Source organism: Mustela erminea, chromosome 4 (assembly GCF_009829155.1).
Source record: "Mustela erminea isolate mMusErm1 chromosome 4, mMusErm1.Pri, whole genome shotgun sequence".
Taxonomy (NCBI): Eukaryota; Metazoa; Chordata; class Mammalia; order Carnivora; family Mustelidae; genus Mustela; species Mustela erminea.
The window spans coordinates 93,246,375-93,273,806 of record NC_045617.1 but is presented as its reverse complement, the minus strand read 5'-3'; the positions used below and the strand labels follow the sequence as shown (position 1 = coordinate 93,273,806).

The 27,432-nt window shown below is 45.6% G+C and overlaps 1 protein-coding gene across 7 annotated transcripts in view; it reads left to right on the top strand.

Annotated features, from left to right (window-relative positions):
- Positions 1-27,432, top strand: part of ADGRF5 (adhesion G protein-coupled receptor F5) — a 98,527-nt gene that overhangs the window by 14,364 nt on the left and 56,731 nt on the right. For 2 of the 7 annotated variants that reach the window (XM_032340189.1, XM_032340186.1), the window contains exon 1: positions 14,053-14,437. The exons of 1 other annotated variant lie outside the window; for it this stretch is intronic. The gene's annotated coding sequence lies outside the window, so the exon portion shown is untranslated. Of the gene's footprint in view, positions 1-14,051; positions 14,438-23,664; positions 23,753-27,432 lie in introns of those variants that run through there. 4 more of the 7 variants (XM_032340192.1, XM_032340191.1, XM_032340188.1 and 1 more) reach the window with 3 other exon arrangements.

Here is a 27,432-nt window from a genome sequence, read left to right as displayed (position 1 = left end):
ATCCTACCCAATTTTGCTCCTTAGTTTATCAATGAAATACATTAACTCTGCCTTCCGTATCCTCCCAGCAAGATTCAACATTTAATGAAAGTCACCTTTGAGTTTTGAAATGATGAGTTCGAAGGGAACTTACTAAAATAATTGAAATTAACAGTAATTGTATAAAAAGGAAATAAGCAGAAATGACTTTCATTGAGCCCAAGAAGCAATGAATTTGTACTGATGTGCTCTTTCTCCTCATTTATTCAATTTCTACATAGGGATTTTAGTTGATGTCCCCCAGATTTATCAGTGTGGTTGTCTGCTCAGGTGCTCTGAGCTCCCCCCAAGCCCTTAGGGGAGCCAGTGCCTCCCATTTCCTGACATCCCCACCACACCTTTGTGCTACCTTGGTCCCAACCCCTGCCTGCACTCAACCCAGACAGGTGGACCTTGGCCAGTCAACATGCATGAAAGCAAGACTTCCACCCTTACAGGTAGAAAAGTTCACACACATACACATACATGCATACCTCATTGCCCTTACTCTGCTTTATGTTGCTACACAGCATTTTTGCACATCTGATATATAACTTATGTTTACTGTCTATATTACTGGCAGAAAAAAAAATGGCGGTGTCAAAGGCTAACTGGAAAACCATAGTCTGTTAAGTCAACAGAGCACGAGCAGGTATCATGAAGCCCTCGGTTGCCCCCCATAGGGCACAGAGAGGCAAGGAGGTTGATGCTGGGGTGTCAGAGAAGCCTGGCAAAACCTGTGGCTGAGGTAGAAGGAGTTCCCCAGAATTAAGCAGAGGGTGGAGGACCGTAGCCTGGCAAGGAAAGTAGGGAACAAATACCCGGCTCCCCTTTCTTTCCATCCTGCAGTCTCCTGCTGGGATCTCTCCCCTTCCCGTTCTTCTCATTGCCCTCCAAGATGACAAGGCACTGCAGGATGTGGGGTTGGCCTCCTGGGCACAAAGCAGGGGAGAGAAAGGTGGAGGGGGGCACCTGGAAGCTTGTCAGCACTCTTGGCCAACTAGATCATAAGCTCCTACAGGACCCCTGTTTTATTTATGGCTTATCTCCAGCGGGTGAGTCTGGCGCATTGGTATTTGCTGAATGAATGAATGAATGAATGAATGATGCATGGGTTTAGAAGAAGCAGCATGCGCAAGGAGGATCTGAGTAACACGGAGTGTGTGAGGCGAATCCACGCACCGTCGCTATTACCATATTTAAATCCATCCTTGCTCATAGTGCTTTCATGGGAAGGGATAATTTGAAGGGCAGGCAAACCTGGAAGAAAAGAACGAGAGGATACCTGGCATCTGATTGTATGCATATTATACTAAGAAGTTATTTGAAAGTTCACTTTATACATTTCTAAAATCTTGCTCGCCGCGCAGCCAGGTTTGACAAACGAGAGATGGCCCCCTGTACTGTCCATCCAGCAGCACAACAACCATGATCTGAAGGTGATGCTCTGGGATCCACAGACGCTGGAGTCCTGAGCGCAGTTCAGCCCCGGCCAATCCCACCCCAGGCAGGACACGGGGCCTCAGACATGAAGCAGTTCTGTGTTCCATCCTCTCCAAATCAACTCTAAGACAGAGTTTTGTTCTCCCCCCTCTTTTTTAAAATATAAATTCAATTAGCCAACTTACAGTACATCATTAGTTTCAGATGTAGTGTTCAATAATTTACCAGTTGCGTAAATACTCAGTGCTTATTACATCACTAAATACCATCGCTCAGTTACACCATCCCTCCAACCCCCTTTTATTTGATTCCTATGGTTAAGAATCTCTTATGGTTTCTCTCTCTCTCTCTCTGATTTCTTCCCATTCAGTTTTTCCTCCCTTCCCCTATGATCCTCTGTGCTGTTCCTTAATATCCCACGTATGAGTGAAAGCATGTGCTAATTGTCTTTTTCTGCTTGGCTTATTTGGCTCAGCATAATAGCTTCCAGTTCCATCCATGTCAATGTAAATGGCAAGAGGGCATCCTTTTTCATGGCTGAGTAATATTCCATTGTGTATATGAACCACATGAGATGGAGTTTCTAGTCTGTAACATGGGACAACAATTGCTCCTCCCTCACAGAGTTTTGGGGCTTTCTCAGGGCTTGACCCTCACTGCCTGACAGGGTATAAACAGTAGTAACCAGAACGATCATTTCTTGTGCAAGATGCAGTCTTTAATCTCAGAAGTGGAAACTAGAAGGCAGTGCAGAGGCTCGGCTTTCTGTGCTGGAGCCATTCCTGAATGTTCTTGATTAGAGAGGGGGTCAGGAGGTAAGAGGACGGCTGGCCCTAGAGGATGGCTTCACCCCTGGCCCCGAGCAGGACTTCCTGCTTCCTTCCTTCAAGTCAAGTGAAGTTGAAGCTGGTTTCCCTTCTGACCCCTGGTCAGAGTAGCACACCGCCCTTTTTTTTCAGGTGGTCTAGGGAGGGTGGGGGGTGCTCAGAACTGTGCTGAGAAAGTGTGTGGCTCTTCCTTCCTCTGTCCGGAGAGCAGCCTCCAAATGGAGCTGAAGTGAGAAGCAGGTGAGGACCTCGGGGAAGGGGAAAGGCGAGGTCAGCTTCCCCTGGAGGAGATGGGAAATGCCTTAGTGAGTCTTGGGATTCACATGGGCTTCCTTCTCCGGCTCTCCCCCACTTTTCTTTGCCAGTGGCTTCCTCCACCTCCTTTGGGGTCTGTACCCCTAAAAGCACTGCTCCAGGTTAAAGAGATGAGGCTTGTGAATAAAGAGAGAAGGAGCGACCCTCAGACTCCCAAGTTCTCCCAGGGTTCTGTGAGGACCTTGCAAGAGACCCCCTGAAACTGGGGGCCCCCGAGGGTGGCATGTGGGGAGAGGATCCCCTAGTTGCCGTCAATAAGGTGGTGTGAAATCTGTAGAGAATTTATTTATTTATTTATTTATTTATTTATTTATTTTAAAGATTTTATTTATTTGTCAGAGAGAGGGAAAGAGAGTGAGCACAGGCAGACAGAATGGCAGGCAGAGGCAGAGGGAGAAGCAGGCTCCCTGCCAAGCAAGGAGCCCGATGTGGGACTCGATCCCAGGACGTTGGGATCATGACCTGAGCTGAAGGCAGCTGCCCAACCAACTGAGCCACCCAGGCGTCCCTGTAGAGAATTTAAAAACCAACTAAAAGACTTTGAAAATATTATCACTGCATGGTAGCAATTCCAAACGCTGTCAGTGACAAAATACTCTTCCTAGAAAATCTTTTGTTGGTCTAACTTCTAGACAAGGGCTGCCATCACTGGTGAATTTCAGCAATATAAACTCCTGATAATCAGACTTCTATTTCTTATTTTTAAATAAAGATTGTATCCTACACAGAAGTGAACCTGCTAAGGGCACTTGGGTGGCTCAGTGGATTTAATCCAATCACTTGGATTAAAGCCTCTGCCTTCAGCTTGGGTCATGATCCCAGAGTCCTGGGATGGAGCCCTGCATAGGGCTTTCTGCTCAGCAGGGAGCCTGCTTCCCCACCCCCCTGCCTGCTTGTGATCTCTCTTTTCCTCTCTGTCAAATAAATAAAATCCTTAAAGAAAGATAAGTTAGAATAAGCTTTTTTTAAAAATAAAAAATAAATAAACAAGGTTAGCATGGTGGTTGTATAGACCAAGAAGCGGAACAGAAGCTGATTCAACTCTGTTATTTTTTGGAACCACCTGAAGTTTTTATTTGCTTTGCATTTAAAATTTTAAATGGTGAAGGGCTTGCCTGGGTGGCTCAGTCAGTTAAGCATCCAACTCTTCAGCTCAGGGCATGATCTCAGGGTCCTGGGACTGAGTCCCACGTAGGGCTCTGAGCTCAGTGAGCTGTCTACTTGGGATTAGCTCCCTTTCCCTACTTAGGTGTGCGTGCTCACTCTCTCTCTCTCTCTCGTAATAATATCTTTAAAATTTTTTAAAAATAAATAAATAAAAAGATTAAAACCATGAAGTAGAATACAACCCACAAATTACACTCTTTTTCATTTGGCAGGTACAAAACTTACCTCCCCCTTACATGTTTTATTGAATTTTAATGTTTTAGAGTGAAATGTTTTCTTTTCTAGCCATTCTAAATCTGAATAATTTCATCAAGAAAATAAGGATTATTACTGAAAATAATGTTTTCATGTACAAGAGGGAGGAGTTAGTAAGAGATCTGGTGGAGATGTCAACTATACTAGATGCCTCCATGGTCCAGAATTCCCAGCACTGACTGCCACTTTCTTCATTCTGCTTTAGCAAAGCAGAGAAGTGGCGGGACGGAGGTGGGGGAGAGAGAGAGAGAGAGAGAGAGAGTATGTGTGTGTGTGTGTTAGCAGGTTTAGGAATCCACTTCTCTCTTTTCTTGGTTCCTGGAAATTTTCATTTTAAACATAGGTCTCTGCTCAAATATTGTTCCTGTTAGTGCACATAAATAATCCCTGGTATCCTGGGCAGGTACCTGATGTAGAAGGTGACTCTAGAACTTGTGAAGGGGCAATATCGGAGCACTTCTAACTGACTAGCAAGTGATCCGTGGGCCAGAGGTCATTCATAAGAGTGCCCATATTTAGCAAGAGCTCAGCAGGTTCAAATAAACAGCCCCAGACAGAAGAGCACCTGAAGTGTGTACACGTATTGTCCCGTAAAGCACAAAGCCAGATCTTGATGGCCCGGATGAAAATGGAAAGTTGAATAGCGTTAGAGGAATTCAGGAAAAGACTAAAAATAATACGTGGTTTTTCCCTCTGTTAATGTTCCAGGTCAAATGAGGCAAATTTAAGGGGTGTGGGCCTGGAATAATCATGTAATTGTTGATATGTAGCTGTGTTCTGTGTGCTATGTATCAGGACTAAAAATAATTTAGTGGTCCCTAGAGGCAGATTTTAATTTGTAGAAGGCAATGTAGTTAGGAGAGGTTTTGAACTTGGAAACTTGGACCCCTCGTTGTCTGGAATGGGCCATTGGAGTTGTGGGGGGATGGGCAACTTCCACGAAACAGGGTGACTGTGTGCCCGACAGTAGTCCATTTCAAAAGGCAGTAACAACCACCATGAGCACCTTTCCCCTAATCTCTTACCCATCTCTTCCTGAAAAACTCAAAAAGTACAGGCTAGACCCCAGGGCACCCTGCCTTTGGGTTCACCCAACTCAACTACCAGGCCTACTAGAAGCTTGGACAGACTCTGAGTTTGGCATAGTGGTGTGGGAAATGGGAACAGATCGGTGAGTAAACAGGGTGCCAAAGTGGTGCCGTATCCACAGCTTAGATTTGAGGAGACAGGAAGTTGATAAATCCACGCATAAGCCACTCAAAGTAAACAACTAAGGCTTTTCCCCAACACTAAAACAAACAAGTTTTTTGAACATGAGCCATTTTCCTGAGTAATACGCACTATCTGGGAATTATGAGCCCTTAACATTTTCTTTAAAAGTAATTTACTACAGGGGCGTGTGGGCGGCGTAGTTGGTTAGGCATCTGACTCTTGATTTCAGCTCAGGTCATGAGCTCAGGGTCCTGGGATCGAGCCCCACGTCGGGCTCCCTGCTCAGCACTGCGTCTGTTTGTCTCCCTCCCCCTCAGCTCCTCCCCTCGGTTAGTCTCTATCTCTTTCAAATAAATAAAGAAAATCTAAAAAAAAAAAAAAAAAAAAGTAATTCACTACAGGTCATTTAAAATGTGGTGTCCTCGGTCTAACCAGACATTGCTAAGCGTGGAGTATCTGGGTTCCCCAAAGCTCAGTCATGAGTTCTGTTGTTTTCTCAGCATTCCACATCTATGTGCTTTTCAAAGGCACATTCTTCCTTTCCCCAGGGAGTTGAACTTAAGTTTTGATTAATTTTCATTTGTGCTTCATTTTCCATTCTCATCACCGCTACCCCCAATTTTATGCTTCTCCTCAGCGGGGCTGAATTTCAGAGGCTTTGTTGTTCTTCATAGACATAGGCGTCAGCCAGTCTTTCTGATTTCTTTCTCAAGCAAACACTGTCATTGTGCCTGGCATATTATGTATTCTTGAAAGGACATTTAAAAAGAATGCATTATTCTTTTGTAGATTTGGGAGAAGTGTTAGTCCAGGGACATAACTGTTGGATGTGATGTAGAGCCAGGAGTGGTGACTCTGGATGAGAGGTGAGATGTACACTTGTGTGGGGGGTGAGTATTACCACAAAGTGGCCTTCTGTGGCTGACCAGAGCTGGTATTGTCCTGTTGGTGCTACCTCCATATTGCAGGTCTTGGCAATTTTACTGAGCACCAGTTATGTGCCAGGGATTTCCAGCTCTACTTCAGAAATTACTTCCACTCTTAGGCCAAGATGGTAGAGTTCCTTCCCGTCCATTAGGGGGACTTCTGTAACCCTATTAACAAGCAGGACATCATGCAGTGGGGGCATTATTGTGCACAGTATTAGCAAAACCATGCTGGGACTTTGCTTTTGGAAGTACTAGATTCCCCTGACGGTGTGTATCTAGACCATCATGGTGCCATTGACTGTACTTTTGGTTTATCTACATTCCAACATGTTAGAAAGAATTGCTTAACTTTCTCCCATGAAAGAGTATAGGTATTGGAAAAATTGGTCTACTTTATGATTTAGGGCATCATTTCAAGCACTAATTAAGTTGTGAACCGAGCATGATAAAGAAAAGTCTACAAGTTTAACTCAAGTATAATATCGTCTCTTTCTCTACTCAGAAATCACCACTAATGCCCTACCTGTACGATGCACTTGTTCCAATTTAGAAGTAGGAGGAGAAGGATCTGCACAGTATCCAGTGGGGGTGAGGTGAGGACACGCCCCAGGACAAGTTGGTGAAAATTCTGCATGGGAAGATAGAGGGTCTAAATTCCAGTTCTGGCTCTGACACTGATGGGTGTTGTCACCTTCGTCACCTCCCAATGTTCCTCTGCCACTAGATAGTTGGGATGAATGATCAGTGGGCCCCCACAGTATAACATTCTTTGATTCTTACTTTTCTCCTAGCACGTGTGACTCCTTCACTCATATTTCTCTAGTGGTTTTGGCACCATGGCTGTTCACCAGTCAACTTCAGAAGAAGTGTGGCCCTGAAAACAGTAGAGAGCGATGGCAACTGGATGGGAGTTGCCCTTACAGGGACAGGGTTTTGCAAATCTAAACTCGGGGCTGTCACATATTTGCAGAGGACACTCTCTGCTACCTGAGGTACCTGATATCTGCTGATGCAGATCAGAGACACAAGAAAGGAGCAGAGGTTAGAACAGGAGTGAATGCGCAGTGTGCATGGACAGAAGAAGATGTGCACTGTAGAAGAAATGCAGCTTCCTTCTAAATAGATTTCTGCCAAGACCAAGATAGGAAGGGATACACATGTCCTCAAATAGCCTGCTCTTCACCATGATGCCTACAGAAGTGGTGGGCAGAGCAGAGAGGCCTGAAGGAGGAGGAATCCATGATGAATTTAGTCAATCGATGACTGACCTCCTGTCCATCACAGCTGGATGTGTGGGTGACGTATGTCATAGTGGGGGCGTATGTCATAGTGGGGGCATCAGCAAGCACTTCCTGTTATATGAATAGCATGTCTGTGTGAACTGAGGGTGAACCTGAAGGCGAACCTGAAGGCTGGGGATGACTCCCAGGCCATTGATGTCAACCCTCCCCAAGGAAAGGTCAATAAAGGTCAAAAGAGAGCTGTTGATGACACCTCTATGGAGCCTGGTCCTGAATCTGCCTCCATTTCCCCATGTGCTGTCCTTCCTTCTTCTGGGAAAATGTAGGAGAGGTAATGCTGGATGTGGAGTCCAAAACAGGGTTCCATATGGGGTGTGCTTTGGATTTCTGAGAGAAGCCAGAGCCATCTCTGGGAGCCTATAAAGGAAGGTACAATGAGGCTGTCAACTGTATCTAATTGGTTCAAAAGATGGAAGTTTGGAATCTTCCATAGCAATGTAATATCACTCTCTGGAAATTATGTGCACAGAGAAGGTGTAATAACTCTGTTTATCTGTCTGTTGGTGGAATGAGCTCAGGAACAGTAAAGTGCAAATTAAACCTGAGAGGCTCTAGCTGAGTGCAAATATGACCAACTCCAATTATCAGAGACTCTGCCAAGATATACACACAAAAGATAAGAATAAGACCATTTGTATACTATAAAACTGCCCAATTATTTGTTGGTTCCTTCCTTGCATAAGGACAGGTCAGTGCCGGAGGGGAATTTTCCTGGCCTTGATATAGAAACACCAAAAGAGAGCTGACCCTGGGCCGCAGGGGGTCAAAAGGGTTACCCACATCTGGTTGTAGATTAAAAAAAAAACAGGGCTTATCCTGCCAAGAGGTGGAGGTGGGAGGGTTTTGTAAATTGAACCGTTGCGCACTTTTTTTTTTTTTAAAGATTTTATTTATTTATCAGAGAGAGAGAGGGGGAGAGAGCGAGCACAGGCAGACAGAATGGCAGGCAGAGGCAGAGGGAGAAGCAGGCTCCCCGCCGAGCAAGGATCCCGATGTGGGACTCGATCCCAGGATGCTGGGATCATGGCCTGAGTTGAAGGCAGCTGCCCAACCAACTGAGCCACCCAGGCGTCCCCGTTGCGCACTTTTGTATATAATTCTGCTGTGTATGTGCTAACGCTGTAGCATACACGACTTTGTATGTTACACTTTCAAATACTGTTGTTTAGTGAACAAACTAGGCGTCTCTGCCCTCCAGGAGCTTTCATGCTAGTGAAGTAGATGGAAGGTGGAAACAGACAATAAACAAAACAAATAAGTACATTATAGGATATGTGAGGTCATATGCAATATGGGAAAAAAATAGGGAAGGAGGATTGGGAAATATGAAATAGGGCAGTTAGCAAAGCCCTCAGTAAGAAAGCGTTGTTTGGACAAAGGTGAGAATGAGGTGAGGGAGGAAGGCACAAGGATATCTGGGCAAAGAACATTCCAAGTAGAGAGCACAGCAAGTGCAAAGACTGTGAGTTGGAACTGTGCTCGCAAGGAGGCCAGCATGGCTGGAGGGTTGTGAGTGAGGGGACAGAACTAGGAGAGGAATCAAGGGAAGAAACAGTGGGAGGAGCAGAGGCACAGGGTTGGAGGCAGATGTTACAGGCCACTGAAGGGCCTTGGACTTGGACTGTGTGAGGTGAGTATAGGTTAACCTCACACAGTGTACCTTTTATGAAGACCATTCTAACTCTGGTCTTGCACAGAGACCAATTAGAAGCCATAATAATAATGCAGCCAAGGGATAATGATGGCTTGATGAGAATGATGTTAATGGAAGGGGTAAGAAATGCCCAGTCATGCACATATTTGGAAGGTAGAGATGATGGGATTTGATGACAGGGAGAGCTCAAGGATGACCCTCAGAGCTGTGGTCTGGGCAACCTGGAAGGATGGCCATGCCCTTTACTAAGATGGGAGAGATGGTTAGAAGAGCTAGTTTGGGAGGGCAGATCAGGACCTTAGTTTTGGTCACATTCAATTTGAGATCTTACTGAATATCCAAGCAGGCAGATATCAAGTAGGCAGTTGGATATGGGTCAGGAATTCAGGAGAGAGGTCCATGATAGAGACGTACATTTGGAAGTTACCAACACAAAGTTTGAAACCATGTTGGAACTCACCTGGTAAATTAGTATCAACAAAGTAGAGTTGCAAAGACTGAGCCAATTAGGACACTGGGACATTGGGACACACCAATGTTAAGAGAGGGAACCAGCAATGGATGAGATGGAGCACTTTCATTTTCTTTTTGCTTTTATTGATCACCTACTATATGTCAGCAAGATACTAGTTGCTAAGCATACAATAAATAAGACTAGTCCCTGCCCTCAAGGTGTTTACAGTCAATGCATTAAAATAATCATTTGGATGCGTGTGGTAACTGCAAAAAAAAAAAAAAAAAAAGACATGGACCTGGAATTATGGGTCCAGGGAGAAGGAAAGCTTGTCCCAGACTGGGAGGGATAGGAGGGTCCTTGGAAGAATTAACACCTATAACTTAAAAGGAGACTACAAGTTACCAAGGTGAGCAAGAGGGAAGGGCTGGGCAGTGAAGCAGTCTGGAACATGCTGGAAATACATGTTAATTTGGTGCCAACATTTCTGCCTGAGAAAACAGCTCTGTGTGGAATGAGGGGATATGCTCAAGTCCTAAGAGACAGGTCGCGCCTACAAACACATATAACATGACTGGTGCATTAGTTCGTCTGAAGGCACCACCACAGTCTGGTCGAAGAAGCTTGGGTTTGATGTGCCACTGACTCCAACATCTTAGAATTCAGGAGAAGTGCCTCTGACACAGCCATTGGAAGCCTCAGCCATGACAGGGCAAAGTCTCCCCATCAGCAGCTAATTCTGGGTTGCAGCCGAGACCATATGGTGGTTCCATTTTTTATTTGTCTTTGTTTTCATTGTAAAGTGAGTGGGACCAGCACAGAGTGTTCCTAGCAACAAGCGGGACTGTGGGTGAGAGAGGAATTGCTCTTCAGGGAAGCGAAGGGACAGCCACCTTGACAACGCCCGGTTCCATGTCCGAGAGCCAGCTGTGCCCACAGCCCACCCCCAACTCAACCCAAGCAGGAAATCTCAGAGCAGTGAGTCCTGGAGCTCACTCTGACCTGGGGTATTTCTTCAGGCAAGACCTTGGTATTTACAAAAAGAAGAACAAAAAGACTTGGATATCAAGCTCCCTGACATTGTTACTCTTTTTTAAGTACCAAGGTCTGAGAACTTCTCTTTCTCCTCCAGTGCCTTCTAACTGGCTATGGGGCATTTAGTTCTATCCTACAATTTCTTTTCCAAAGAGGTCTTCCCCCCAAATTCTTTTAGTGTTCTTTACTACCACATTAATGTCCAGTGACCTCCTGGTTTTTCTTCATTCCTCTCCCACACAGCCGGTGTGATTTATCTACATTTATCCTAATCCACGCAAGTTATCCCCAAAGGAACCAATCTCATGCCAAAGATAAGACATATTTCACAGGCATCTTCAAAGGGCCAATCTCTGCTGAACTAGAGGCAAACCTGGCAGAAAGCAAATCCATACAGGCAGCCGTATTATAACTGCAAAAATTTCCTTTCCATGGAGGTAACAATAACCAACACCTACACACGCTCCCTGTGTGCCAGGCACTGTTACAAGCATTTTAATCTTCACAGGGACCCTGAGGTAAGTACTATTCTTACTCTAATTTTACCAATGAGGAAACTGAGGCATAGAAAGATTAAGTAACATGTTGAAGTTCCCCGGAGCTACTGGTGGGCAGATCCAGGGTCCATACTCTCAACCCCCGGCTCCTCAAGGTTTTCAAGACTTGGGGGCTTTTCCACTATTTATATTTAATATTGTAGATTTTTTAAAAGGATTTTATTTATTTATTTGACAGAGAGAAAGAAAGAGATCACAAGTAGGCAGAGAGGCAGGCAGAGAGAGAGGAGGAAGCAGGCTCCCCGATGAGCAGACAGCCCGATGCAGGGCTTGATCCCAGGACCCTGAGATCATGACCTGAGCCTAAGGCAGAGGCTTAACCCACTGAGCCACCCAGGAGCCCCTAATATTGTAGATTTTTTTTTTTTTTAAAGATCTTACTTATTTACTTGAGAAAGAGAGTGAGAGAGAGAGCATGAGAAGGGAGAGGTCAGAAGCAGACTCCCTGCCGAGCAAGGAGCCCGTTGTAGTACTCGATCCCAGGACTCCAGGATCATAACCTGAGCTGAAGGCAGTCGCTTAACCAACTGAGCCACCCAGATGCCCCAATATTGTATATTTTTAATGTAAAAAAGAATCTGGGGTATCTTTGTCCATTTCCTATAGAAAAATAAGTTAATATCTCCAATATCTAGCATGGGAAATTATTTTGGAGTATTTCAGAATGCGATTTAAGCCATCTGGCTCTGTGTGTATGTGTTTTAATGCTCTTCCTCGTATTTTTTGCGGGGGGGGGCAAGAGTAGTATTTTATATAGACTCAAAAGATTTATTCTTCATTGTGATTCACCACGTTACTATTTTTAGCTTTTAGCTACAAACAACAGAAACCCCCACTGGAACTGGATTATATAATAAGGACTTTTACTGTGCCCTGAAAGGTAAATCCGGAGGTAGTGAGCCACCACAGTCGGCCTCACGTCCAAGCACAGGCCGCTGCCCGGCAAGGAGAAGGAGATGAGTGTGTTTTAGACCAATCATGATGCCCTCAGAACCTAGGGAGCAGGCTGCCTTCCGTGGGTTCCCCAGCCAGACTGTGGGCAGGCAGCAAGGAGGAAGTGAGGAATCAGCAGGGTGGGCAAATACCACATCTCCCGGTGACAATATGGTAGGATTTCTCTGCCTTCAGTGCCCATGGGTCTTGGTCACGCCGCTGTGAAGAAAGAAGAGGCAGACCAGACGAAGAGTGGTGGGCAGCAAAGCAGAGTTCATTGAGTAAGAGCACAAGCTCCTGGAGAGGAAGGGGGGCCCCAGAGGGCTACCCCTGGAGTTTCTAAGTTTACAGGTTTTTATGAGCTCTTTTGCAGAACTGTCTTAAGCAATCAGGGCGTGCTGAGTCGTGCCAGTCAGGGCTTTGGCCACGTATCTGTTTAACTGTTAGGTTCCTGTCAACATGCTGATGGTCTTTTTTGCTGACAGCTGGTGGCTTGGGTCTTCACTGCCCCAGGCCCGTGATATTGACCAATGCCTTGTGGTTAACTGTCTTATTTTAGGCCATTTTGCAGAAGTCATTTCTGCAAAGGCTGCAAAGCAAAATGCTAGTGCGCTCCTGTCTGAGTGGCAAACGGGTTGTCAGTGCTGTTTGATCTTAGCTGTCCTGGCTCTCTGTTTTCTTTCTGGGGACCCTGGCCCTGACTGCCTAACCGTCCAACCAAGTCCTAACCAGGACATGGAATGAACTAGAGAGTGCAGTTAAGAATCAGCCCCAGAAGTTCAAATGACATTGTGAAGGGTCACCCTCTTTTTTCTCTCTCTCAAGCCTGAGTACCACTGGCAGTTGTCAATATGCCTAAGGGTGAGAGTTTTGACCGAATGGAAAGGTGGGCTAAAAGGAGAGAGAGGTGGTGTGAAACAGGACAAGAGTATGAGCTTGTAGGATTAGAGCCCAGGTCCCCAGAGAGTCACAAAGAGTTCTTGAGCTCCTCCTCTCTGCCAGGATCCCACTGGAACCTGTAAACTCAGCAGGACGGGTATCCACTCTCCACTCTCACACAAAATAAACCAAGTCTCAGGGAAGCGTTGTAATGTGTAAAAGGCCTCATAAATAGAAACCTGTGGGGCTACAGTTTGAATCCCCGTAGTCTGACACTGGAGTCCTTGCTCTAACGTTTCAGGGGTTTCTCTAAACACAGTCTGGGGACTGCCCGCATCAGACCCACCTGAACCCCTTACTTGCAAGGCAGATTCGTCAACTTCCCCGTGGGGCCAGGGTCCGGAGTAGGAAACTGACCGTTGCCCACACTAACATGTAAGAACGAGTAGATGATACTCTATTCCTTCTCATCTGTGTTCTGACCTGGGGCAATCACCGTTTTTCCTTGGATCCAAGTTTCCTGACATGCAAAATGAGGATGGGTAGGTCACCTCCAGCTAAAAATCTCTGATTACAATTCATCTTTAAACCCATCAATCTGATTGCAGTCTGCCAACCGGCCCTTTTCCGTGTTTCTTCTTACCTTGAAATATTAGTGTTGTTATTAAGATGATGTTTTAAGCATCACAGCATTTGAAGCATTAATATCCATAGAGTTTTCCCAGAAATCTGAGAGAACCAGCCATCCCCTTCATGTGGCAGATTTGAAGGGCAGCTCTCTCTAAAGCCCAGGGCTAGGACTAATGACAGTTCTAGGTCTTCTCATACTCTGCTGGGGATTTTTTTTTTTTTTTAATTTTCTGACTTCTTGACTCTGCCAGAGACAAGGACTCATCATTGTTTTCCTCCCACTCTGAAAACATAATCCAATTTAGTGAACATCTCAGAAGGTCTAAACAAGGCATCCTACACCACCCCCTTAGCCCTGACCCATTTGGGGTTTGCTTTGGTTTCATTTTCCTCATTTTTTTCTTTGGTAAAAGGAAAGCAAGGACCAGGGGCATTGGCCAAACAAGTCTGGCCACTCATTGGAGAGGTTTCCAGATAAGAAGGATCTGAAGGACTTCCCATGGGCGTAAGGGAAATCGCACACGCCATCCGGGGAAGAGGACCAGGAAATCACTTCTTGTTTTTCAAACAGCAGCGAGCCTCTCACGGATGGCGCTGTGAGGCTCGGAGGACCACAGCAGGGGAGGCGCGGGAGAGCGGTGAGGCTGAGCTCGGCACGGAGCTGCCAGTCCTGCCTGAGCCCTCACAATGAATCCTGCTCGGCTTTGCCTTCAACGGGCATAGGTTTTCTTGGAGACCGCGGGGCAGATGGCCTCATAGGGGAAATCTGGATGGTTTTAGGCGTCTGATCAGAGCAGAAGCCAGCCTGGGGACTGCGGTGGCGGACAGGTAACATGTCTTCTGCTGTGGTTCACCTCCCTCTATAGCAAGACCTCAGGGGCACCTCAGTCACTTCCACACTTCTTTTAAGACGTCGCCCAGTTCTGATCCTCTTTGCCTGATTTCCTTCTGTGTGGCTGTGACATGGATGTTGCCTGCGTAAAGCATATAAAGCATATTTGGTCAAGAGTGTTTGCAGGCTGTTGGCCAAGTTGATGAGATTGTGTTTAGGAAGACTAGGTATCATGTAACCAATTGGCATCTTTTAAGGGTTTCCGCTATAATAAAGAGCTTTCTTTGTCTTCCCTTTTCTTTCTTACTTTCTTTCCTTCTTTTCTTTTCTTTTCCTCATTCTTTCCCTTTTTTGTTTTTATTTTTTTGTTCAATGAATTTTCTCATCCCTGAGCCAGAAAATACCATAAAGACAAGAGCATTCATGAATGCTGCCCTGAGTGTGTCCATGGCCAGGCAGCCATGTTGTGGTTGTACTGACAAAGCAAGAGGCTACACCGTGAACTCTGTCAGCTCCCAGGCAGTCACCGGGACAAGGGGTGATCTCCGAAGTGTTCAGCAGTCCCTTCTCACCCATGATGGAGGGGAAGAGTTTACGGTCAGTGCTAGGAAGGAAGATAAGAAAAATGCTGGCTTTGGGAGATGGGCAGACTTGTCTTGAGCATTCTAGAAGGAGGAGAGTCTCTCTGAAGTGTGGCTTGCTTAAACCATGTTTTCTTATGCTTTGTAGAAAGCCAGCCCATGCCACTTCACTGGCACTCAGTTTTTCCTTTCATGAAGGGCTCGGGTTTTTGGTCTTTCATGTTCGGATGATACCAGTAGCACATGAATATATTCCTGCTGTAACAATGTCTCATGCTCTCTAGTACCCACTCTTGGTGCTCCTGGGTGGCTCAGTGGATTAAAGCCTCTGCCTTCAGCTTTACGCTTCTTCTCCCCACAAATACCCCATCAATAGTGTGTCGTGCATCTTCCCAGTTATTTCTGTCTTCTCAGCTCCCAGGACAAGCCAGGGCACAGAGTACAATCAATTCCCACTGTCAGATTCATTTACCTCTCTTTAACAGCACCTTCTCTCACTCAAAGATCAAATGACAAAGGGAGGTGCAAACAGCACTTTCAGCACTTAGACGGGTCTGAAAGAGTTGTACTCATTTTTATCATTATTACTTTTGTGTTGATTTTGGCCTCGTCAAGTAATATTAATAATAGTTCCCCATGGATTAAACTCTAGATTTTCCAACTGGAGGTTTGGTCCTCTCTTGAAGGCCATCAAAGGCAGCCTTGTTTTGGAAATGAAAGATGAAAAAGAAAGGAAAGGAAGGGAAAGGGAGGGGAAGAGAGGAGAGAAAAGAAAAGGAGAGGAAAGTGAGTTAGGTAGATGGATGAACGGGTAGCTCGGTAGCTAACTAGGAGCTACTGAGGTTAAGTGGTTCATCCAGGGAAGATAGGATAGGATGGGAGAGATTTCCCTTTTTATATAATTGATGATAACTTTTTTTTTCAAAATTTTTTTTTTAATTTACTTATTTGACAGACAGAGATCACAAGTAGGCAGAGAGGCAGGCAGAGAGAGAGAGAGAGAGGGAAGCAGGCTCCCCGCCAAACAGAGAGCCCGATGCGGGACTCGATCCCAGAACCCTGAGACCATGACCCGAGCGGAAGGCAGAGGCTTTAACCCACTGAACCACCCAGGCGCCCCAATAACTTTTTTTTTTTTTTAACAGATAAGTTCACTTTCTACCTCTTCTAGCCTTCTATACAAAAGGGACCTTTCATTTTTTTCCCCCATACAATGTTATGAGACAAGTGAAGAATTAAAAATCACTATGAACAAGTTGGTGTGGGTCATGGAGAGAGAAGGTTTGGAAAGAAGTTACATATAGGCACTGTCAAATTGAAGAGTAGTTACAAAATACTTTCAGTTGTTGTTTGGTAATTTCTTGGCCTTCTCAAGGTTTCGGTAACCCAAAAAAGATGGCCTCTTGGCCCTGCCGAATTTGGACATTCTGTAGTGCTTCGTCAGCCTCCTGTTAAATTTGTCTGCCGGAACTTCTCTCCCAGGCCTGGCTAATCCAATTAACGTCTTCACTGTATGCCAGGGCACCAGCCCCGGCAGAGACCAGCCCCTTCTTTCACTCCACCACAGGGGAAGCAGTTGTCCTATCTCATTTTATGGAACACAAAAATAAAAGGTTCAGAAACCAAGTGGTTTGCCCAGCATCACACAATGGATCTTTTGGGGGCACCAAGATAAGGAAAAAAATCCAGGTCTCTGGCTTTCCAACCCCATTGTTGGGTAGTAATGTAAGGATAGGAAGCATGTTTAATAGAGAATTAACTGATCGGCTGGATCCTGTCAGCTCTGGAGCAACATGGATTCCCAGGTTTGCTGGAATTCTGTAGATAATTCTGTAGGTAAATCTATTGCCTGGACCAGATCTTTGTGGATTCCAACACTTGCTGTCCATTAGTATCACCCCAGAAATTAACAAGAAAAGAAGAATGCCTAGGCACATCCCTGGAACAACAAAATCAGAATCTCTGGGCATTGTATATATTTTTTAATCTCTGAAGTAATTCTCTCCTATAGCTAGATGTAAGAGATAAAGGGGCTAATTGGAGAAACAGAAGGCACCCTTCTTCGTGTGCCCAAGAAGCTGGGCCCAGGAGTGCCCACGCTGTGAGCACATGTGCAACGTGTATTAGGATTCTGGCTGCTGCTGCCTACGGCAGAAGCAGACCCATCTCACACTCACACATGAGAATGCAGAGTTTTCCAGCTCGCCGACAAGGGTGATGCCACACCCCTGACTTCACTGCAAATAGACTGGTCCTTGCGGATTTTTCAAAACCCAGATTAAATGTTCTAGGTAAACAGGATGTGCTCGTCTAGTGCCAAATGATTATGGGGCCATCCACTTTATTCCATGTGACTTTAACACGAGTGTCCCAATCCGCAGAAAGAGAAGAAAGACTGAAATACTAAATATCCTTTGTGTGATCCACCACTTTCTGGACTGATCTACACATGGATAGACAATAAATCAGGGTTGTTTTTAAACCATAAAACGTGCCCCTAGAACCTTCTCTCCTCCCCACCAACATCTCTCAATATAGTTCAAGCTAGTGTGGGTCCTTGCTGTCATGTTTGTGTCCCGTGTAGAGAGCGCTGGGAAGGGCTCTCTCAGCTTAGGTCCATGTCCCCGGGGCCTGTGAGTTTTGGCACATAGTAGATGCCTCAGGAAGGCTTGTCGACCAAAATACCTGTGTGGGCTGTAGGTACACTTTGAATTCACAAGTTATTTACCCCCTTGGCGTTTCAACTCACATTGCATGATTCTGGTCCTGAAGGTTCGATAACTGACATCTTGCCAATTTCCTAAAAGTCATCGCCTAAGTGAAAACTTAAGAGGCAGAGTTTGGAGGAAACATTTGTGCTGGATAGACTGGCTAAGTGCTAGGGAATTACGAGGCAGAGAATCCTTTCCTTTAGTTAACGTACACATTTTTGTTTTGTTTTGTTTTGTTTTGTTTTTTGGTTGTTGTTTGTTTGTTTTTTAAGATTTTATTTATTTAAGAGAGAGAGAGAGAGAGAGAGAGCATGAACTAGGGGGAAAGGCCGAGGTTCAGACTCGCCTGGTAAGCAGAGAGCCCGATGTAGGGCTCCATCCCAGGACCCTGGGATCATGATCCGAGCCAAAGGCAGACGCTTAACCTACTGAGCCACCCAGGTGCCCCAGTTAGCTCACACTCATAGCAGGAGGCAACACACAGGCATTGGGAATTTTAATAATAACTGGTAATATTTGCTGAGCATTTACTATGTGCCATGCTGCTCAGTGCTTTACAAAGACTGTTAACTCAGTTAGTTAGTTGTTCAATAACCTATACAGCAGGGGCTATTATAGTAGCAATCTTATTGATGAAGGGACACGCGGTTGTAAGTTGCCTGAGACACGCAAAAGCAGCAACTAGTGTGGTCGAGACTGCAGCTCAGACAGTCTGACCTGAGTCATGCCTAATGACGATGTTATGCTATGACACTCACAAGAGCACTGCAGAAGGACGTGCACAGCAGAGACTTGCAGGGCGGTCGGGAGAGAGTCGCGTCTCTGGAGGAGACGAGCACAGCGGCAGTGTGCTCTAAAGATCAAGAGTTCAGACTTTGGCAACAGAATTACCTATTTTACTGTGTGACCTGGGGTGTGTTATTTAATTTACTCATGCCTCAGCTCCTTCACCTGTAAAGTGGGGACCACGGTAGTTTTACCAATATAGAATTTGAGGATTAAATGAGCCAAGTGCTCGCAGAGTGCTTAGTCTAATGCCTGGCATGTAGCAAGAACTTGATAAATGACAGCAACTGTCGCTGTTACTAAGGAAATAGCATGATCTGGAAGGAGTAAAGCTCAGAAAGGAGGAATGGGACATTTCAGTGGCCAAGGATGGTTTGAGGAGCAATCTATTCGACCAACATTTATGGTTAACATTTATGACGCCTTTTGCAAAAGAAGGCACAATGAAAGCTTGTGAGTGGTCTATCTGCTCTGTATCCAAGTGTGGTGGAAGAAAAATGTGGCAGAGCTGGGTTCACATTGGGGTTGTGGCGATCATGCTCGCCAGGTAAAGGAGCTCAAATATTCCTCGGTCACTTGAGAAAGTTTGAAGAATTTGAATGCAGTAGACAGCAATCTATGGAAAATAGCGTTCCATGCAAATGCATCTGCTGATGGTGTGTTGGGTTATTGAGCAGGTGGAGGCAGGAGTGAGGAAGCCCATCCAGATGGCTGCAATCAGCCAGGTGTGGGATAATCACGTCCAAACCAGGGTGGTGACCAGGGTGTAGCAGGCAGCAGCAGAGGCCAGGACACAACTCAGAGGCTGGTTGAGTTGCTGCTTTTTCTCCTGCTCACTACCTGTGGCGTGGTGCATCCGGGAACCTGGAGAGTGAGTGAGTCCAGCCATTGGCAGATCTGGGAAGAGATAGGTTAGGAGGTCGCAGTGGGAGAGAAAAATGACATTCAGTCTCGGGTGAGCTGAATTTTGACCAAGGTGTGTGATATGTAGCAAAGAGATCAGCGTGGAAATAAAGCTTTGGGAATTCTCATGTAACTTGATAACTAAGACTACAGAAATGGGCAAGCTCCCTAAGAGAGAGGGTGTCAAGGGAGGTGAACCAAGGACCCAGGTCAGGTTTTGACGGACTAATGGTGGAGCAGTTGCAGATGGTGAGGAGGAGGGAAGGGAGGACAGAGGAGAGAAGGGAGCAAAAGCTGCAGTGATAAGAGACTGGGGTGGGGTGGGGGGAGGTGCTGCAAAGGAAGAGGCGCTAAGTGACTTCAGAAACCAAGAACCCAAGGAGGACAGGGACTCGTGAAGAATGGCATTGATGATTAGAGAAATCTTGGAATGTTCATGATTTCTCAGGGTACTGTATTTTTGGGGGAAAAAATAATAGTCTTTTCATCTTGAATCATATGCATACTTTATTCTTGAAGTCTAACAGAATCCCTAGAGGGAAAAATGAAAATTTCAGAGAAATGAAATCATTGGCCAAGGACAGCAATGCCTTGTCTCAGGAGACAGAGGGAGTAAGGGCTCCTGAAAGCAGGAGACACAGAGAGCTAAGGTGGTCCTGCCAATTCTTAAGATGTTGGAATATTTTAAGTTATGTTGTAAATGGCTGCCTTGAGCCCCTGGAATGCCCAGTGTGGTTCCTGCTCACATCCACCTCAGCCACCCAGCCCTCAGACCCTCCCACGGACCTCCCCACTCTCCAGAATAATGGCCTCCAAGCCTCTGCTCCTGCAGAGTGACCAGAGACTGCTCCATTTGGTCCATTATTATTATGAGTATTACTCCAGTATTCTTTTGCATCAACTTGCTGAAGGGTAGAACCACAGAACTGGAAGGTTTGCACCCATACCCAAGCCCTCTGATGCTCTATCCAGCCCAACAGCCAACCACAGGGCTACCCTCCCTCGCCCCTGGAATGCACCCCTGGCATTGTTTTCCCGGGGCTTAGGGAAACCCCTCCACATGGCAAATGAGAGTAGCAAGATAGATGAGATAAGAGCCGAGTTAGGAACTTCGTGTTTTCATCAAGATGGCAATCTCTTGCTTAAAGGTTAAAACCCTCCAGGGATTTACAACAAGGGAAGAAGTATAAAAGGTTATCAACGCGGCACACATGTGCAGTGTGTTTTGGAAAACTTGACCCCATTGTGTACAAACAAATGTTCCTCTGTAATCTGAGAGTCCTGAGCCACCCAACACAATGCTGCTGCAGGACCTTAGTTCAAGGCAAGGGAAAATTAAATAGAAAAAAAGGTTTCAAGGCAGTCCTTTAATTGGCATTGTGATTCGTGTTCGTGTTAAATAAATATTTAGCTTCTCGTTCTGCATGTGCCAGGGATGAATCATCTAATTAAATAATGTCAGCAAAGATAAGTCTTATCGCCTCTGCAGTTGAAAATACAGATCTGCGAGGGCAGCTCTTAAAGTTATACTTGAGGATTTTTAATCTGTATTTCTGCAGTTCGGGACAGAGGTTACTGATGGTACCCTGTGCCTCATGGGATAAACCAAGAGCAATAATCCCAGAAAAACTCGCGACTCCTCTGAAATTTGGTATTACCATTTTGCACGTACCGTCAAAAGGAATCTGCTTTGAATTATCCTCCAGTCGTAGAATGATGTATGTTTATATGTAATTTCAGTCTCTCGCCTACTATTTTGATCAGAAGTATATGTTTAAAACAATAACTATATAACCATGTAGTCTGTACCCCAGAATGGGCAAAGCAGGGAAGAGGGAAACACACCAGGGGCTTCTTTCCAAGGGGACAGTAGCTTGTCTTGTTAGCCAGTCACAGGCCATGTGTTAGTAGGAGGCATGACTCCCCTTGGTAGAGTACCTCGCGTGCAATGCAATTAGCTCCTTTCTTAAAAAGAAAGTCACAACTATAACATCACTACTGTGTGTGACGGGAGAGCCAAGCTGGTTACATATGGGAAAAATCTCCACTCTCTCTTCCACCTTGCAACCAAATTTCTTAAGGTCTACACACTCACTGACTCTATGCCTTCATCTCCCACTCACTGTACAACTGCCCTCATTGTGGTTTCCTCCCTACTCACTCCAAGGAGAGGCCCTTTGCTGAGAAGACATCGTGTGTCCAAATCCAATAGGCAATCATATCCCCTTTGTATGCTCCTTTCAGCACCAATGGACGTAATTGACCACACTCTGCTACTTAAAACCTGACTCTCCCTGGTTCCAGACCCTCTTCTAGACCTGGTTCCTTCCTGCCTCCTGGTCTCTCATTCCCAAACATCTTGGCTCAATCACTTTCTTTGACAAGACCTATGGTTGTTGGAATTCTGTGGGCCTCAGTTCTAGGCTGTCATTTCTACTTTCTCTATGGTCTTCCTAATCAATCATACTACTCTTGTGGCTGCAATTATCCTGCCTTCCCTGGGTTCTGCTCACCTCAGAAGCCCTCCCATAACCATCCCCTCCTTCCTTTTGGTTTTCCAGACACTCTGGCCCATTCACAGCTCCTTGAATGTGCCATGCATTTTTCTACCTCAGGCCCTTTGCACAAGATCTTCCTTCTGCCTGGAACCCTCTTCCTCCTCTCCCTCTGACCTCTCTTTTGTTTTCAGCTAATTCCAACTCACAATTCACATTTCAACCCCCTTAAATACTTTCTCCAGGATGCTGACCACAGATCCCCAGAACTAGGTCAAGTCCCTGTGTTAATAAGCTTTATTAGACATTTGAGCACGGTGGTTAAAAGGGGCTCTGCAGTAACATTTCTCTGGTTCACGTTCTGGCTCTGTCACTTACTAGCTGTGTGATTTGGGGCAAAATACTTAACCATTCTGTGGCACAGTTCATTTCATATCATACTGTTCATTAGCTACCATACTACGCCCCTTGCACTGGAATTGCTGTGAGAATAAAAAGATTTAATATAGTCAATGCTTAGCTTGGTGCCTGGCACATAATAGGTTCTCAACAATGGACTAGTGTTCTGATTGCTCTCCTTGGTCACACTTTCACGATCATAGTGAAACAATGAATTGTGTCACTGCTTCCACAACGATGCTTATCTCTTCCATTAGACTCTTAGCTCCACAGAGACAGGGAACAGTCCCTTGTTTTCTGTTGCTTCCTCTGCACTTAGCAGAGTGCCTGCACTTAACAGGGCTAAATCAATGTTTGTGCAGTGAATGAATACAGAAAAGGATACACGAATAAGGGAATAAATAGAATTGCTCCATGATATACTTAGAACAATAAATAGAATACAAGGAGGATGGTTAGGGCCTAGATTAAGAGCAGGTGTTAGGAGGAAGTAGAGACTATTTATAGCTGAAGAGTTCAAGGAACCTTCAGCCAGGAGGATAGAAGTTGAATATGCAGTGATTTTCCTGAGTTTTAGAGGCAGAGAAAGTTGGAAATTACCAAACCAAGTAAATGGCAGGATTATTTTGGTTTTGCCAAACACTGAAAAGTAGTTTGACAATAAGACCTGACCCTCCCCACTGCCAGGATTAATTCTCAAAGATCCATTTCTGCATTTCCACATATGTAAGGACACTGGAAATCCCTTACACTCTTTTCAATTATGAAAAATCAGCCCCCTTCAGTGGTGAAAATCTGATCGATGCTTATTAACTATGCCTGCTCTGAAATATAAAATCCAGGTCCTGGAAGGTCTTGAGCATCAATGAAAGCAATTGCTTCTGGGGAGCTGAACAGGGAACATGCGAGAAGAGCACTTTTGGGAGATTAATCCTGTATCCATGTAGACGATGGAGGGAAAGAACGGAAGCCGTTGCAGTGGTGCAGGTGAGGGGCGGTGAAGACCTGAACTGTATCGTAAGTCAGCGGTGGGTGGGATAAATCCAAGAGAGAGTTATGTTTAGGCTCAGAAGTCTAAGTGAGGTTACCTTGCTTTTGCAATAAACATGAGAGATTTTACACTCTTTGAACAGTAATGGGACCTCAGAGGCCAACTCCCATTCCACGGTACAGTCAACTCTCTTGTCTTTGCTGATAACACAGTTGAGACCCTGAGAGATGAAGGGACCTGCCCCAGATCACACAACTGGTTAGTGGCAGAGCGAGGCTAGAACTTGTAGTTCCAGTTGCCTGATCCAGTGTCCATTCAGAGAAAGTTTTCCATTTATTCCTCTTGATATCCCACCAGGAAGGCCTTGCAACCCAAAGGGTGACCTGTGAGATGGACTGCTTAGCTTATAATTTTGTCACTACTGTGTGTCAACTGTGTGGCCTTGGTGAGTTACTCTTCCTTCTAACTTTTCATTTCTACCTCTGAAAAGTGGAGAGGATCGAGTGGTACCACAGAATCATTGAGAGGGTTACGTGACATGATCCTTGGAGGGAGCTCAGCATCCCTGATAGAGCAAACACCTCATAAATTACAAGGATTGACTTACGTACTTCTCAGCATCATCTTTGATGACAATTACTGTCCATAATTGTATCAGAAATGGCTTGTCCGACTCTAGGACACTATTATTGTCTAGAATTTTAAGAATGCTCAGCTGACCTCCTGAGTCCTGACTTTGAGGCTGAGAGCCTTTGCAAGGCCACAGCTTCCTCGTCTGAAAAACTAAGGGGTGTGGGAGGCTGGGGGCAGTGCTGAAAATAGAGATGAACTCTAATTTGTCTCCCATTTTGGACAGCGTGTGTTTATGCTCTGTTCAGATAAACCAATAGTTCAGTTTTCAGTTTTCATAAAAACATACTCAGAATAAGCGCTCAATAAATGTTGAGCAGCAGACCAGAAGTCACACTCACCCTTTCTAAATAAAAAATAGGGGTGTATCATGTTTATTGAATTCTAATTAGATTTCCAGAGCTGCCATAACAAAGTCCCACAGACTAGACGGTATAAACAACAGAAATTTATTTCCTCACAGACCTGGAGCTTAAATTCAGAGACGAACAGGTCAGCAGGGGTGACCTCTTCAGAGGCCTCCCTCCTGGGCTGGTAGATCGTCCTCACCCTCAGAGATCTTCCCATGCACCTTCCTCTGTATCTGCGTGCTAGTTTCTTCTTCTTATAAGGTCAATGGTCATATGAGATGAGGGCCCACTGTAACGACCCCATTTTAACTTAATTACCTTTTTTAAGACCCTATCTTCAAATCAGGTCACATTCTGAGGTACTGGGGGTTAGACTTCAGCATACCAATTTTGGAGGGACACAGCTCAGCCCACAACAAATTACAATGATGACCAGGCCCTTTTGTCCTTCGTGGATATGATCCCCAATGTCCACATCGATGCTGCAGTGTGAATGCTTAGATCCTTGTCATTCCTGCCAGAAGACTGGGGCTTTGTGGCGCCAAGTGTCTCACCCATCATTAAGGCTGGAGCTCGAATCAGAACACAAGCCTGTTTCGCTTTGAAGTTGGTCCTCTTTCCACTCCAGTCTCCTACGGGAAGGAGGGAATCACCCAAGCCCTGATGCCACCAAATTCTCTTTCCAGATCACAGCAGAAATAACTCTGCCTTCTTTGGGGCCAGTCATTGTTTGGGAGAACAATGCCCTCCTGGGGACCATGGCTGGGCCTACGTCACTGTCACCTTGGTTGGGCAGGCCGCTCAAGGGAACTCCCAGGAGGCGCACAGGGGACTGCTAAACCTCACCCTTTGGGCTTTTTTTGTTCCTCTGCTGATGCTGTTGTCTTACGCTTGAGGTTCTCTTTCCTTTCTTCATTACACATGAAAGCATCACCCATCCTTCAGAGTCTGGCCACGGACCCTAGGCACTCCCAAACTCACCCCACTTTCCCCCAGTCCTCAGCTCTAGCCATGCTTATCACTTGCATACTGTGGCTCACTCGGGAGACAACTTGGGGACGGATCTGTCTCTGTTCCTTACTAGCTGCGTGTCCTAGGTGAATTCCACTGGGCCCTCGTTTGCTCATCTATGAATTAGGATAAAAATACCTACATCACGGGATCATTGTGAGAGGCAGGCGAAGCAAGTTAACCCATTGACTGCACCGAGCACTGTGCCTGGTATACAGCGCATACTCAGTACATAGTGGTTTTTATGTTGATGTTTTTCAGTCTATGTTTGGCTCCTTCCCGATGAGACTGAGAGCTTCTTGGGGGCAAGGACTATGACTCGTTTCAGTTTGTGATGCAGAGCACAATTGGGGGCTGCAGAAAACACTGTGTTTGTCAGTGCCTAAGTGTGCAACATATTTGATACTAAATGAGACATAAAATACAATCTCACTATTGGATTGTATCAGAAACTATTGAGTAGGGAGCACCTGGGGGGCTCAGTCTCTTAAGCGTTTTGATTTTGGTTCAGGCCATGGATCAGGTCATGATCTCAGGGTCCTAAGACTGAGCCCCACGTGGGGCTTTGTGCAGAGTGTGGAGCCTGCTTAAGGTACTCTTTTGTTCTCCCTCTGCCCCTCCTCACTCGAGCTCTCTCTCTCTCTCAAAACAAACAAGCAAACAAACAAAATGTTATTAAGAAGATCACCTCATAACCCACACTTCCATTCATTCATTCATTCATTCACTCACCATTGACTGATTGCTTCCTAAATAAATCCCGTCAAGCTTCTTTTCTATATGCTTTCTTTAGTAGAGAGAGCTATAGGCTGGTGATGGAAGGTACTAGAATGCAGGGGAATGTAGACTGCTGCATTAGATTGCTGAGGATACAGATCTGCAGATCTGCAGACCTCAGACCTCTCTATGCACCAGAAACAGCTTGGCTGGATACAGAATTTTGGCTCCCATCCCCCAGATGTTTTAGTTCAATGGGTCCAGGGTGATTTTAAAACAACAACCAAGCAAATGGAAAAAGAAAAACACGAAACTCCCCAGGTGATGGTTCTGGAGTGCAGCCAGGGCTAAGAACCACTGGAGGAGATGAGGCACAAATACCCCAGGGAACTTTTTCACCCAGGCAATGCTAAGGGGAGAAATTGCTTGCCAGGCTGAAGTGGGGAGCAGAGCCCTGGGCTGGAGGCAGGAGGAGGCACCTGCTCAGAGATTGAGCCAATGTGGATTCACATTGTCTCCTCTCCTTCCTGCTCCCCAGGAGGAGCCAGGAGACTATCCAGGCTAAAGTTCCCAGGCAAGAGGGGCTAAGGATATCAGAGGGCATGAAAAGGCAGAGCTGTGTAGAGCTTAGGAAATAAGTCATTTCCAGAATGAGTCCCACTATTGCCCTACTTACATGGAGCTGGAAGTCACAACTTGATGATGACATTGGGGCACCAGACCTCCAGACGTGGCCATTGTGTGAACATGCTTCTAACCTTGCAAAGGCACGTGAGCTCATTTGCTCCTCTTCACCACTCAGCACCCCCACCCCCACCCCTGCTTCCTTGCCAATAAAGTCTGGGCAGGTCAGTGCTGATGAAGGGTTTCCAGGAGAGCAGTTGATTTGGAGCACTGGTGGTACCTAAGATCTGGGAGAACCGTTCCCTGGGCTGTTTCAGGTCATTTTCACAATGGCGGTTCCTGATGTGTAATCACTCCGCAAGAGAATGTCTTCAAGGAAGATGAACCCCCACCCTACAAATGTGGTGCTGCTGGGAATCCTGAGGACTTATTCCTGGCATATGACGTCAGGACACTTGATTTCCCTCTCCCTGTCTTCTAACTTCGCAGACAGGAAAATAGGGCCAGAGAAGATGGGAAGTTGCTCATCACCCCGGAGTTTGTACTGAGCATGAGATCATAGTTCCCAGCTTTTTCTAATAAGCATAAGAAGCATATGCTTCTAAGAAGCATAAGCTGGCTCATTCATGTTGGTAAGTTTTAGTAGAGACTATCCAGGATTTACAATTTAAAAAGAGAAGGAAATTGAGAACAACGTCAGATCATTTTCTTACTTCTTTGTCTGTTTGTCTCTGCGTTTCTCGTTTCTTGGAGGTTGTCTGCCATTTAATCCAGGAATATAGCATGAATAGGA